Raw genomic sequence first — 13,161 nt, forward strand, 5'->3', positions numbered from 1 at the left:
TATCACAATTCTCAATTGCACTTGTCACAATCCTAGAACAATTCTAGTTTATCACAATTCTCAATTGCACTTTTCACAATTCTAGAACAATTCTAGCTTATCACAATTCTCTATTGCACTTTTCACAATCCTAGAACAATTCTAGTTTATCACAATTCTCTATTGCACTTTTCACAATTCTAGAACAATTCTAGATTCACAGGTGCACATAAGCAAAGTCATGTCCAGTAACATTGTCTCAATAACAATGGCAGGTGGGTGTGTTGGTTTTTCACCCACTAATTTAAAAGCATAGTCCTTCAATAGAAAGCATAGGGCAAAGCCTCTTCCCAGGCCACCATATGGCAAGTGGCCACGGGAGAAGCAAGCAGGCCCATTGTCCATTTACAGTCTTTATATTGCGTATCACCCAAAACAGTCCATTTCAGCTGCAACACTGGAACTGTGTCTGGTGTCTCTGGTCACGGTCAGGAGGGGCATCGCTGCCATCAGCGTCTGAAGGGCTGCGGACATCTGGCTGGTCCCTCTGGCCGGTTGTCTGGTCCTTCTCTTGGATCCCCAGGTTACAAATGTCTCTGGTGGGGATGAACTCTGCTGCTGGATCTGCACCTAGGAAAGAATGTCCCCAGGGCCCAACTTGGGCCTTTCCAAATGCCATCCAGGCCTTTCCACGTCACAGTGGAAACAAAGTTGTTGTCAAAAAGATTAACAAAAGTCAGACAAAAGTTAGTCAGTCTGTCACTTAGCTGCACTTTCTGTGTATGCCCGAAGTGCATTGCTAAGGTAAAAGGCAAAGAATTTAAAAATGTAAAACCAAAATAATTTAAAAGTGTAAAACCAAAATAGATTAAAAATATAAAACCAAAATAACTTTAAAATGTAAAATCAAAATACTTTGAAGACGTAAAATCAAAAATGTTTAAAAATGTAAAATCAAAATTTAAAAATTGTAAGCAATCACATATCCCAAAATTCCCTTCTCTTGTTTAGAAGAGAAGATCTTGGGGATAGTCGGTGCAGTAATGACTTTACTAGAACACTCGGCTATATCCCTGAATTCTTTTGCCTAAAAATCAAAGTTTGAGTTTCTGATACCGAATTGTACTTCAGGAGGGTGAATCAACAAATCCGATATTACTTTTCCTCCTGGGTCAAAGATCACACACTGTCTATTTATTCTAGTGATTAAAACAGCAATTTTCCAACCCATTCTAAACATAAACACTGTTTTATAAGTACCCGTAGGGGGTTGGGAAATCAAGCTCACCTGTGGAAGTGGAAAATCCACGAGGTAATAAAAGAGGAGTTCCAACTCTCCAAAGACTATGCTAGCAGTTTTACAAGTATAAAACTCCACTCTCTCTAACTGCAAGATCTTATCCCTATAAGGTTTCTTAGAAATTAACTGAACTGTATTTTCAAAACTTTTCTGATTATACTCAATACCCCACAATTCCTTTTTGCCTTGGGGCATAAAGCCTACTCCTGTCCTTTGAAATGAAGACACAGGAGTTTTAAATGGATTAATGGGCAGTGCTGATGATATTATCGCCCTTCCTTTTCCTCCTCCCCCTTCTCCCTTGGCCCAAGAAGGTGAGGCAGAGGGAAGAAGAATTGGAAAATTCCCCAAAGGCTGATTTAAAATCAAACCTGAGCTTTGCACATAAAAAGAACTAAACTTCTTCTCAATGGAAGAGTAATGGATAAATTCCTTAAAACAACAATGCAGGAGGTAAACCAACAAAATGCTAAGAAGAATTTCTACAACTGAAGTCCGTGTGGTTCGTTTATTTCCTTCCTTAGTTTCAGCCACTGGTTTGAACTCTTCCTGTTCTATCTGTAGTAACCTGGCTTTTTCTTCTTTCTCTAGCTCAATCTGTAGTTTAACCTGCAATTCCAGCAACTCTTGCTGTGGCATTTTATACTCTATACTGTCATACATACGCATTAGCTCTAGGTTGCTCCCTCTCCGAGCTATATCTAATAGGTGTGGGGATAGCCTTTGTGGAGCTTGATTACAAGCTTCCTGCTGTTCTTCAGTGGTGATCTTTGTTAAAAGATCTTCCATCTGGCTCTTTAACCTCTTGATATAAGCATTATGTTCAGCTGTGTCCTTGAGTCTGATCCCAGATTTACCTGGGTCCATATTGCTTCTCTGTCTTCCCTCTTAAGTGGCGTTTCTACCGGATCTTTCAGAATCTTAATTCTGAATATTAAATATTTTCAAAACCTGATAATTCCTGATGCGTCCACCACGTTGGGCGCCATTTGTAACGTGCTCTCCTGGCAGTTACAATTACTAGTCTGTCCTAGACCCACCAGAGTATCTTTGACCACTGTCCTTTGCAGTGTGAGCTCTACCCAGCTCGCCTCCTCTGAGGCCTTCTAAGGTCTCTGGCCACAATCTCTTGAATCTATAGCTTAGTAACCGGTAGCGCACTCAAGAACAACCACATGTAATCTTAAAAGCCTTTATTATACCTACTCACATAATGCCCTAACTGATGCCCTGACTTGTTGGTTCCCTGGTGAACACCTGGTCAGAAGACCCATGTGTTCACTACCAAAACCCTTACCTCTTTTGGCTACCCATCTTGGCTTGGCCACCCAGGCTAGGGAGCCAGAGTGAAGAGCACCAGGTTAAAGAGGGCGGTTGCTGCCTGCAGTGGGCTTACATAGGGCCTGTGAGGTCACACACACAGCCAATCAGCGAGAGAGTCACCCATTACGAAGCTATCTCAATATGGCCAGGATCCCGCCCAAGGGCAGTCCTAATATCCACAGAATTTACTTCCGGGCCTCAATCTCCCGATGCTCTGTGGCACCCATTTAAAGGCCCCTTACAGTTCATAATCTGAGCCATAGTCAGCTCCAGGTCTTGTTTTACCTGACTGTAAAATGGAATATATGGACTGTATGGAAATTCTTCAACATTGGCTGCAAAATATAGAATCAATCTGTTTTCAATATTGACCCTCTGCTGAAGTCCATATATATGGTGATCTTTTAGATTGTTGAAAAAAAGTCTTTTTTAATGAGCAGTGAATTATCTTTATAAAACTCTTCATCTCTATCCTGCTTTATTTTGTATTCCAAGGTCAAATTATCTATTATTCCAAAAAAATTTGGTTTCCTACTTTAATATTCCAATCTTCTATGATGAATATGATATCTCTTTTTTGTGTTATTCATAGATGTTATATGTCTTCAAAGAACTGATCAACTTTGTCTCTTCAGCATTATTTGAAGAATATATTTGTATTATTCTGATATTAAATGCCTTGAATTTTAATAGAAATCATTCAGTCATTTTTGAGATTAATGTCCAGTACTGCTTTTCCCATCTTTTTTTTAAGCAATTGATTCTTCAGTCAGTTTTTGAATGCATTTTTCCATTTGGTCAATTCTGCTTTTCAAGGAGTTAAAATGAATTTCAATTCCCTTTAAATGAATTTCTGTATATGTTTCTCCAATTGTCTAGTTCTGCCTTCTGAGGTGCTCTTCTTTTAAATGAATTTCTGTATATATTTCTCCAACTGACTAGTTCTTCTTCTTAAGGATTCTTCTCTTCACTGAAATTTTTGTGCCTATTTTTACCATTTGACCTACTTTCTTTTTTAAGGTATAATTTTCTTCAAGTTTTGTACCTCCTTTATCAAGTTATTGATTTTTCTTTTTTTTTTCTTTCTTATTTTCTTACATCATTCTTTTTTCGTCCCCAGTTTTTCTCTACCTCTACCTTATTTTATTTTTAAATGCTTTTTTGAGCTCTTCCATGGCTTGAAACAAATTTATATTTTTCTTTGAGGTTTGGGATATAGCACTTTTGACTTTGTGGTCTTCATCTAACTTTGCGTTTTGATCTTCCCTGTCACCATAGTAACTTTCTACAGTCAGGAATATTTTCTAATATTTACTTATTTTCCAGCCCATTTCTTGATTTTTAACTCCATGCTTAAGTGGGACTTTGATTCTTGAGTAGGGGACCTTAGGTTTTTGTGCCACTGTTTCAAAAATAATTCTGTCATATTTCAGGTCTTTCACGGTGATATGATCTAGGGAGAGGTATGTTTATTACTTTCCTGGCCTGTGCACTGAACCTTAGGTACTACCAAGAAAAGGAGTACTACCCTCATTCTTTAATATCCTAGAACTGTGGTCAGGGTTTCAGTTCACCTGCAACCCCAAGTACTTGCATGATAGTTCTCCTCCTCCTAGGACTGAGATCCAGATCCAAATATGGGCAAGGCAACAGAATGTTACCTCTCTATTGCCAGCAAAGAGACCACTGTAATTTCTTTCTGACCAATTGTCTGAGTCTCTTATCATCTGTATGCTGAGAGGTCCAGAAACCACCACTGATTCAGCCACTCCCTAGACTTACAGCTGATTTTCCGGGATATGGCCTTCCCTGAACTGAACTCTACTTTCACTCCTGTGCAACAATCTTTTCTTGCCAATTTCTAGAGAGTCTTAGGCTGGAAAATTGTTTCGCCTCATTATTTTGTGGACTCTGCTATTCAAAAATTTGTTGTGAAGCATTTTTGGAGAGGTTTGGGAAGATCTCAGGTGAATCTATGTCTTTTCTCCACCATTTTGATTCTTTTTCTCCTTTTTTATTCACCATGAGGACTACTTCATTTCTTTGAGATGATTCTTGCCTATATTAGCATGTGTGGTGATTATCTCAAAAAAATTGACCTATTCTCATTCATTTAAATTCACTGACATCCAAGATGTCAGTGTTTAATCTTTCCATTTCCTGTTTGAACTTACCCAACTTATCTTGGTTCATAGATCTTACATCCCAGGTTCCTGTGCAATATTGCTCTTTTCAGCATCAGATTTTCCTTTCATCACCAGATACATCAACAACTGAGCTTTCTTTTGACTTTGGCCCAGTCACTGCATTAGTACTGGAACTACTTACAGATGTCTTCTGCTCTTCCCTTGTAATGTATTCAATACCTAAGGTGCTCATCTTTTTGTCATCTCTATAATCATTTCATTACTGTTCATGAATTTTTCTTACAAAGATACTAAAGGGTTTGTCATTCTTTCTCCAACAGATCACCCATTTGTCAGAACTTTCCATTATGACCTATCCATCTTGGGTAACCCTGCATAGCATAGCTTATAGTTTGAACTATACAAGTCCTTCCACCATGACAAGGCAGTAATTGGGAGAGAAGGTCCCTTCTGGATAATGGAGATTAAAATTCTATTACGTTTATTATATATCTTCACACAATCCACAACTCTCCCACACCCTACTCCTTCACACACATTTACACATACCTTTGCAAGTATCTCAGTGCCCCACAAAATTCAGGAAAGGCTTAGGGAAAAGGTGGATTAGCATGGCATGGCATGGCACATTCCTCCACTATCTACAGCTCTCTACACAAATACTCAGTCAGAAGTGCAAAGCATGAATTCTCAGATCAGAGGATTTCCTTGAATGCATTATGTAGTCTTCTTGAATGTTAGAGTTATGTTATTTTACGATACATCAGGCAACTAAAGTTTTATTATAGGCAATGCTTCTTTTTTTATCTGCAGTTGTAGTATAATTTAATGGCAAATATATGTAGCCAAATGAGTTTTGAGGTACTCTAATTAGGCATTTTTGTCCAAAACATCAGTAGTCTGATTGTTTGTTTGTTTGAAGTTAGGTATGAAGAGAAGAAAACTTTCTAAGCAACACTAGTCTGATTCAGACAACTTTAGAAGGGAAAAAGATTAAATATATAGTCTTTGCTTCAGAAATTTTGGAATGGTAGCTGAGCTTTTGAAGTATAAATATTTCTTAAATCACTATGTATACTAGTGTATATATATATATATATATATATATATATATATAGTAAAATTTTAGAAACTTTAAATGAATTTTTCCTGTGATTCACATTTTTTTATTTTTATTTATAGTTTGGTTCATTGCCTTAAAAATGACTGCAAATCTCTTTTATTTTAAGCTTCATACTTTTCAGTACATCTGGGTGCCAATAGAAACAATTTTAAGAATGAGCTACTTTAAAAATAGTCTATGCTTTGCAAAAAAAAAAAAATCCTTTAGATATACTGATAGAAATTATTTCCCCCTCTTGATAATGAAAAATGAGAGTCTATTAACATTGATTATTTCCATGACACCAATTCATTACTTTTCTTGGTTAATCAAATCAAATTTCATCATACAAAATGAGTATTCTTGATCATGTTGCAGTGATCCATTTTTCTTTTTAATTATTGCTTTAATTCTCTCCAAGCAATGTGCCAAACTATTTTAAATTCTTTTTTAAAAGTTTTTTTTTTTCTCATGATGCAAATTGTTAGGACAAAAAGCCTATTCTCATATATATATATTTTGCATATGTATGCATATATATACATATATATGTATATATATATATACACATACTTTAATACTTTGATGATAGCTTATTAAAACATGCATGTATAGATACAAAAGTGATACTCTCCAAACCAGATTTAGAGATAGGCAATAAGACAGAAAGCCTGGACCGCTACTTAGATGAAAATTAAATTACAAATACTAATGCATTTAGTAGAACTATATAGAATGTATGGTTCTATGGAACTGCCTTATTTTTTAAATAATACTTTGAGGTATTATTTTGTTTAGGTAAGAATTTATTTTATACTTATTGCTTAAGTCAATAAAAAAGATTTTTAAAAAAGAAACAGGAATTTTTTTAAAAACTCTATTGAGTCTAAATAATCATTATGTTATCCATGATATAAGATTCAGAACAATAAGATTCCTTCAAGATAGCTATTTCAACTTCAGTTTGCAGAGAAAAACATTAAAGTCTGAAAAGGTTAAGCTATTTTAATATAGTCCCATAATTATAGAAAATCAGACCCAAAATTTAAAGCAAAGTCTTCTGGTGCCTACTTTACTTGCCCAAAGTCCTATCATGATGACCAAGGTCTATATGCATATTAAGGATGGGATGTTAACATTGAAATTGCTGAGCTGAAGTAAGATATGTTCCACTTCTTGGTCATGTTTTTTTTTTTTTTGTTTTTTTTCCTCTGAGAGCCATTGCATTGGAGGTTATAGAGGCAGGGAGAACATTCAAGCAAGTATTAATTTATAAAAATCAGGATGGAATTTAGAAATAATTTCAGTGTTAAAAGTCTAAACCCAAAAGATTTTTTATTTAGTATCCCATAGATGAAACTTCTTATGAATACTAACAATAAATTGGAATTGACAGATTTTGGCAATTAATTATAAGTGGAGGGTGAAAGAGAGAGAATAGTTAAGGATGACCCCAAGAATACAAAACTGCATGAGACAGAGGATGATATTGTCCTCAAAAGAAATTGGAAAATTATGAATAGAGGGAATTTTTGGTGGGGTGTCGTGTTCTGGACATGAGTTTGAGATGCTTACAGCATTATAGTTAGAAATGGGACTGGAGTTCAGGACAGTGATTAGAAATAGTTAAAAGTGATAAATATCCTGAAAGAGATCACATGAAAATGTGTGGGAGTTCATCAGTTCACAAAAAGACAATGTAAAGAGGAGGAAAGAGGGTCCCATAGCCATGGAATAAGCCACAATTAGAGAGTAGAACACAGATTATGATCCATTGAAGAAGAAGAAGATGGAACTCTTATGCAGGTAGGAAGAGTCCTGAATGAGAAGGGAGGGTATTCAAAACAAGAGGGTTGTCAACAATATCATATATTGCTGAGAAATTATGAAAAAGAAAAGTTTTGAAAAAAGACAATTAGACCTAACAATTAAGAAATAATTGGTATATTTTGAGTGATTATTTTCAGTTGAATGATGAAGTCAGAAGTCAGATTGCAAGAAGATGAGCAATGAGAAGAAAAATATGACAAATATTGGCAGCTTCTGCAATGTGTAGAAAGATATAAAAAGAGGGGAAGAGCAGAGGATCATCAATAATTGTTTGGTGTTTTGTTTTGAAAGACTGGGGAGATATGGATATATTTGTAGGCAAGAGGGAAAAGATAGAACAGGAATGAAGATGAGTATTGAGAACAATGAGGGAAGATAGGAAGAGAAAGATATAATTTAATATAACAAGCTTTGGAAAGCAGTAAAAGGAGATAGGATCAAGAGTAAAATCATCAAGGCTGGCCTTTAAAAGAAAGGTCCTTTTATTTAGTTAGAATAAAAGCAGAGAATGGGAAATAATGGAAATGGAGTCTGAAACATAGAGGAGGGAAAGCAAAAAAAAAAAAAGTTACTTCTATTTTCCCGGTAAAATACGAGGCCAAATCCTCTACAAGATGAAGAGAGGAAGGAGTAGTATGGCAAAAAAAAAAGAGAAAAGCAAAAGTTTGTAATAACCATTTATGAATCTTGGGTCCTGAAAAGGGACATTTGTAGGTGAAAATTATCCCTGTGGGTATCTGAAGTAAAGTGATGATAAAGATGATGAGAGTTGAGGTTGTTGAATGAGAGGTCAGGGTAATTGAAGGAACATTAAATCCTTCAATGTTGAAGTCCTCAAGTTTAAGATTTAAGGTTCAGGAAGATAGAAAGAATGTAACCCAGGAAGATCCAGGTCTTCTTTTATTTTTGTTTTTAAAAATGCTTTTTAATAGTGTTTTCATAAACTATGTATGACTTTTAACTTAATTCCAAGGTATTTTATTCATTTATTTATTATTTTAAGTGAATTTATTTTTTTATCTCTTCCTTCTCAGTTTCATTAGATAGTAATTTCATAGATAAGATGATTGTGTTTTAAAATTTATGTTGTATTTTGCTTCTTTCTTAAAACTATTATTTCACTGTAAATAATATAAAATATTTGGGAGTCTATCTGCTGAGACAAAGTCAGAATCTATATGAATACAATTACAAAACACTTTCTACACAAAGTCAGAACTAAACAATTGGAAGAATATCAAGTGCTCATAGGTAAGCTGAGTTAATATAATAAAAATGACAATTCTATCTAAATTAATCCATTTATTCAGTGCCATACCAATCAAACTGCTAAGAAACTACTTTACAGAGCTAGAAAAAATAATAACAAAGTTCATCTGGAAGAACAAAAGGTAAATAATTTTAATGGAATTAATGAAAAAATGCAAATGAAGTAATATTCTTCTCTAAAATGTAATATCTTGTTGGGGTTTTTTGGGGGGATCTGGAGGCAGCCTTAGTTTCAGTTCAGGAATCCCCTCAAATGCATCCAGGTATTAAAGCCCAAATCCTTTATTGCCTCTTTCCAAGTCTTGTCTCCTTTCCTGCAGCCTGGTTAGCTTTCTTAGTGGCCTTCTGTAGTCTTGGTTCCGAGAGCTTGAGCTCTGGCTTCTGAATCTCCCCAACTGAATCCTGGTTGAGGTTCCTAGCTTATATATGCTCTCTTAAAGGTGTGAATCTTGTAGAAATCTAGTAAGTACTAATTACATATACTGAACTAAAGAACTGTTAAATACAATGCTAAATAATAATTGTCTCTATCAATTCCACTTGTTTCACCTTGTTTCAATCCTTTGTTTCAAATTCAGAGTTCTAGCCCATAACAGAAGGTGCCCTAGTTGTTTTTTTTTTTTGTTTGTTTGTTTTTGTTTTTGTTTTTGTTTTTACCAGATCTAAAACTACATTATAAAGCAGTGGTCATAAAAAGCCATTTGGTACTGGCTAAGAAATAGAACAGTTGATCAGTAGAATAGGTTAAGTTCACAAGACACAATAGTCAATGTCTATTTAATTTAATGCTTGATAAACCCAAAGATTCAGCTTCTGGGATAAGAACTCACTATCTGGCAAAAATTAATGAGAAAATTGGAAAACAGTGTGGCTGAAACCAAGCCTTGACAAACACCTAACACCCTATATCAAGATAAGGTCAAAATGGGTTCATGATTTACACATAAAGGGTAATCTACCTCTCAGATCTGTGGAGAAGGAAGAAATTTGTGGCCAAAGAAGAATTAGAATATCATATTAAATGTCAAATTGATAAATTTCATTATATTAAATGTAAAAGTTTTTGTACAAACAAAACCAATGCAGACAAAATTAGAAGACAAGCAGAAAACTAGGAAAATTCTTTACATTCAAAGGTTCTGATAAAGGCCTCATTTCTAAAATACAGAGAATTAACTCAAACTTATAATAATACAAGTCATTCTTCAATAGATAAATAGTCAAAGGAAATGAACAATTTTCAGATGAAGAAATTAAAATCATTTCTAGTCATATGAAAGAAATGTTCTAAATAATTATTGATCAGAGAAATATAAATTAGGACAACTCTGAGGTACCACTTCATATCTTTGAGATGAATTAAGATGAAAGGAAAAGACAGTGATAAATTTTGGAGGAGATATGGAAAAACTGGAACATTAATACATTGTTGGTAGAGCTATAAACTGATCCAACCATTCTGGAGAGTAATTTGGAAGTATTCTTAAAGGAACTATGCACTATTAAACTGTGAATACCCTTTGATCCAGCAATGTCTCAACTGGGCCTTTAACACAAAGAGATTATAAAAAAGGGAAAAGGACACACATTTGCAACAGCTAACTTTTTGTAGTGGCAAGGAATTTGAAACTGAGTAAATGTCCATCAGTTGGGGAATGGCTGGATAAGTTATACTATATGAATGCTATGAAATATTTTTGTTCTATAAGAAATGATCAGCAGGATGATTTCAAAAAGTATTTCAAAAAATGGTTAAGTGAAATAAGTGGAACCAAGAGAACGGTGTACACAACAACAACGAGATTATGTAATGATCAATTCTGATGGATGTAGCTCTTTTCTAACAATGGGGTGATTCAGGCCAATTCCAACAGAATTGTGATGGAGAGAACCATCTGTATCCAAAAAGAGAATTGTTGTGACTGAATGTGGATCACAATATACTTTTTGATGTTTGTTTGCTTTTTGTTCCTTTTTTCTCATCTTTTTCCTTTTTGATCTGATTTTTTTTGTGCAGCATGATAAATGTATGGAATATGTACAGAAATACATGGAATACAATGGAAATATGTATAGAAGAATTGTAAATGTTTAACATATATTGGATTATTTGCTATTTAGAGAAAGACTTGGGGGAGGGAGAAAAATTTGGAACACAAGGTTTTGCAATGGTGAATGTTGAAAACTATCTTTGAAAGTATTTTGAAAATAAAAAGCTATTTTTTAAAAAACTGAAACAATTGGTTCAGTTAACTTTTTCATTCATATCATGGAATATTATTGTTTTGTAAGAAATGACCAATAGGATCAATACATAGAGGTTTGGAGAAACTTACATGAATTAATCCTAAGTGAAATGAGCAGAACCAGAAGATCATTATATACTTCAGCAACAATACTATATGAGGATCAATTCTGATGGAAGTGGCTGTCTTTAACAATGAGAGGATCCAAATCAGTTCCAATTGATTAATAATGAATAGAATCAGCTACACTCAGAGAAAGAACACTGGGAAATAAGTGTTGACCACAACATAGCATTTATACTCTTTCTGTTTTTGTTCACTTTCATTTTGTTTTTCTTCCCAGGTTATTTTTACCTTCTTTCTAAATCTGATTTTTCTTGTGTAGGATTACAAGTATATAAATATGTATACATACATTGTATTTAACATATAATTTAACATATTTAACATGTATGGGACTATTTGCCATCTAAGGGAGGGGGTGGAGGGAAAGAGGGGAAAAGTTGGAACAAATGTTTTTGCAAGGGTCAATATGGAAAAATTACCCATGCATATGTTTTGCCAATAAAAAGCTATAATAAAATTTTTCATTCATTTTCTAGGATTCACTAAGTATACTATAATAGTGTCTACAAGTAAAGATAATTCTAATTCTTTTTTGCATAAATTTATTCCTTTTATTTTTCTTCTTGTCCTATTATTGTAAATAGTGTTCAATCTGCACCTCTTTCTAATTTCCATTATATGGAAGTAAAACTAAGTGAGCCTCAAATACCACCAGTTAAAGTGTGTGATTGCAGCAAAATATAGAGGTGGCTAACCTTGTTCACTCATCCAAAAAACAAGATTTGATTCTTTTAAAAGTTGCAGCAGTTAAAAGTATACAGCTGAAAAATTTTGTGAATGTAGTTTACATCTTATTTTGTAAATATCCAAGGAAACTTTGAGACAATTCATTTTTGTATTCTATAAGATTCCTTTTGACCAATTATTTTACTCAAAGTAAAACACAAAGTAATTTTGAAAGTATATAAGCCATTTAACCTTATCTTTGAATTTTTAAGAATAAAAAGTTTGAATTCTTTCTACACACTCTTAAAAAATGAAGAAATAAATGTAATATTAAAATCTGCTATAAAGACATCAAATATATTTCTTCAACAACTATTTCTGTCAAAGGCACTACCATCACTCTAGTTTGCAAGTTTGAAATCACAACAGAATCCTCTCTCTGTCTGATTTTCTATACACAATCAGTTTCAAGAGTTGATTGCACCTCAGCAAAATTTGTCGCAGCCAATATCTTGTGTTTAGTCACATTATTACCAGCTTCAGTGCCTCACCACCTTGGACTATTGAAAAAGGTGACCTTTTTTTCAAGTCTTTTTTCCTTCCATTGCATATTCCACACAACTGTCAAAATGATTTTCCTCAGTTGTAGATCTAGTTCACTCCCTTACTCAGTAAACTTCAATTGTTCTCTGTTACTTCAAGGAACAAATATAAACTCCTCTACTGAGAATTTAAAATCTCTAAACCCTAGCTCCAGATTATTTTTTACTGTCTTATTATAATCATTATACCTTTTCATGTACTCTATGGTCTAAAAAATAAATCCTTATCATTGTTTGCATAACTCATTTTTGTGTCTTTGCTATACCTGGAATACATTTTAGTTCATTTTCATTGCCCAGAATGTCTATTTCCCTTCATAATATTTCTTGATTTCCCCTAAGTGCTAATTCTTTTCTTACCTTATAAAATTATCTCATATTGAATGCATATATGCATATATGAACATATGTATATGTGTATGAGTGTATACACACATATACATACATACACAAATCATGTTGTACTTATGTAAGTGTATGTGTGTATATATATATATATATATATATATATATATATATATATATATATTTCCCAATAGAATGAAAGGTATATGAAGGCATGATGAATCAT

Source organism: Sminthopsis crassicaudata, chromosome 1, assembly GCF_048593235.1.
Source record: "Sminthopsis crassicaudata isolate SCR6 chromosome 1, ASM4859323v1, whole genome shotgun sequence".
Lineage (NCBI taxonomy): Eukaryota > Metazoa > Chordata > Mammalia > Dasyuromorphia > Dasyuridae > Sminthopsis > Sminthopsis crassicaudata.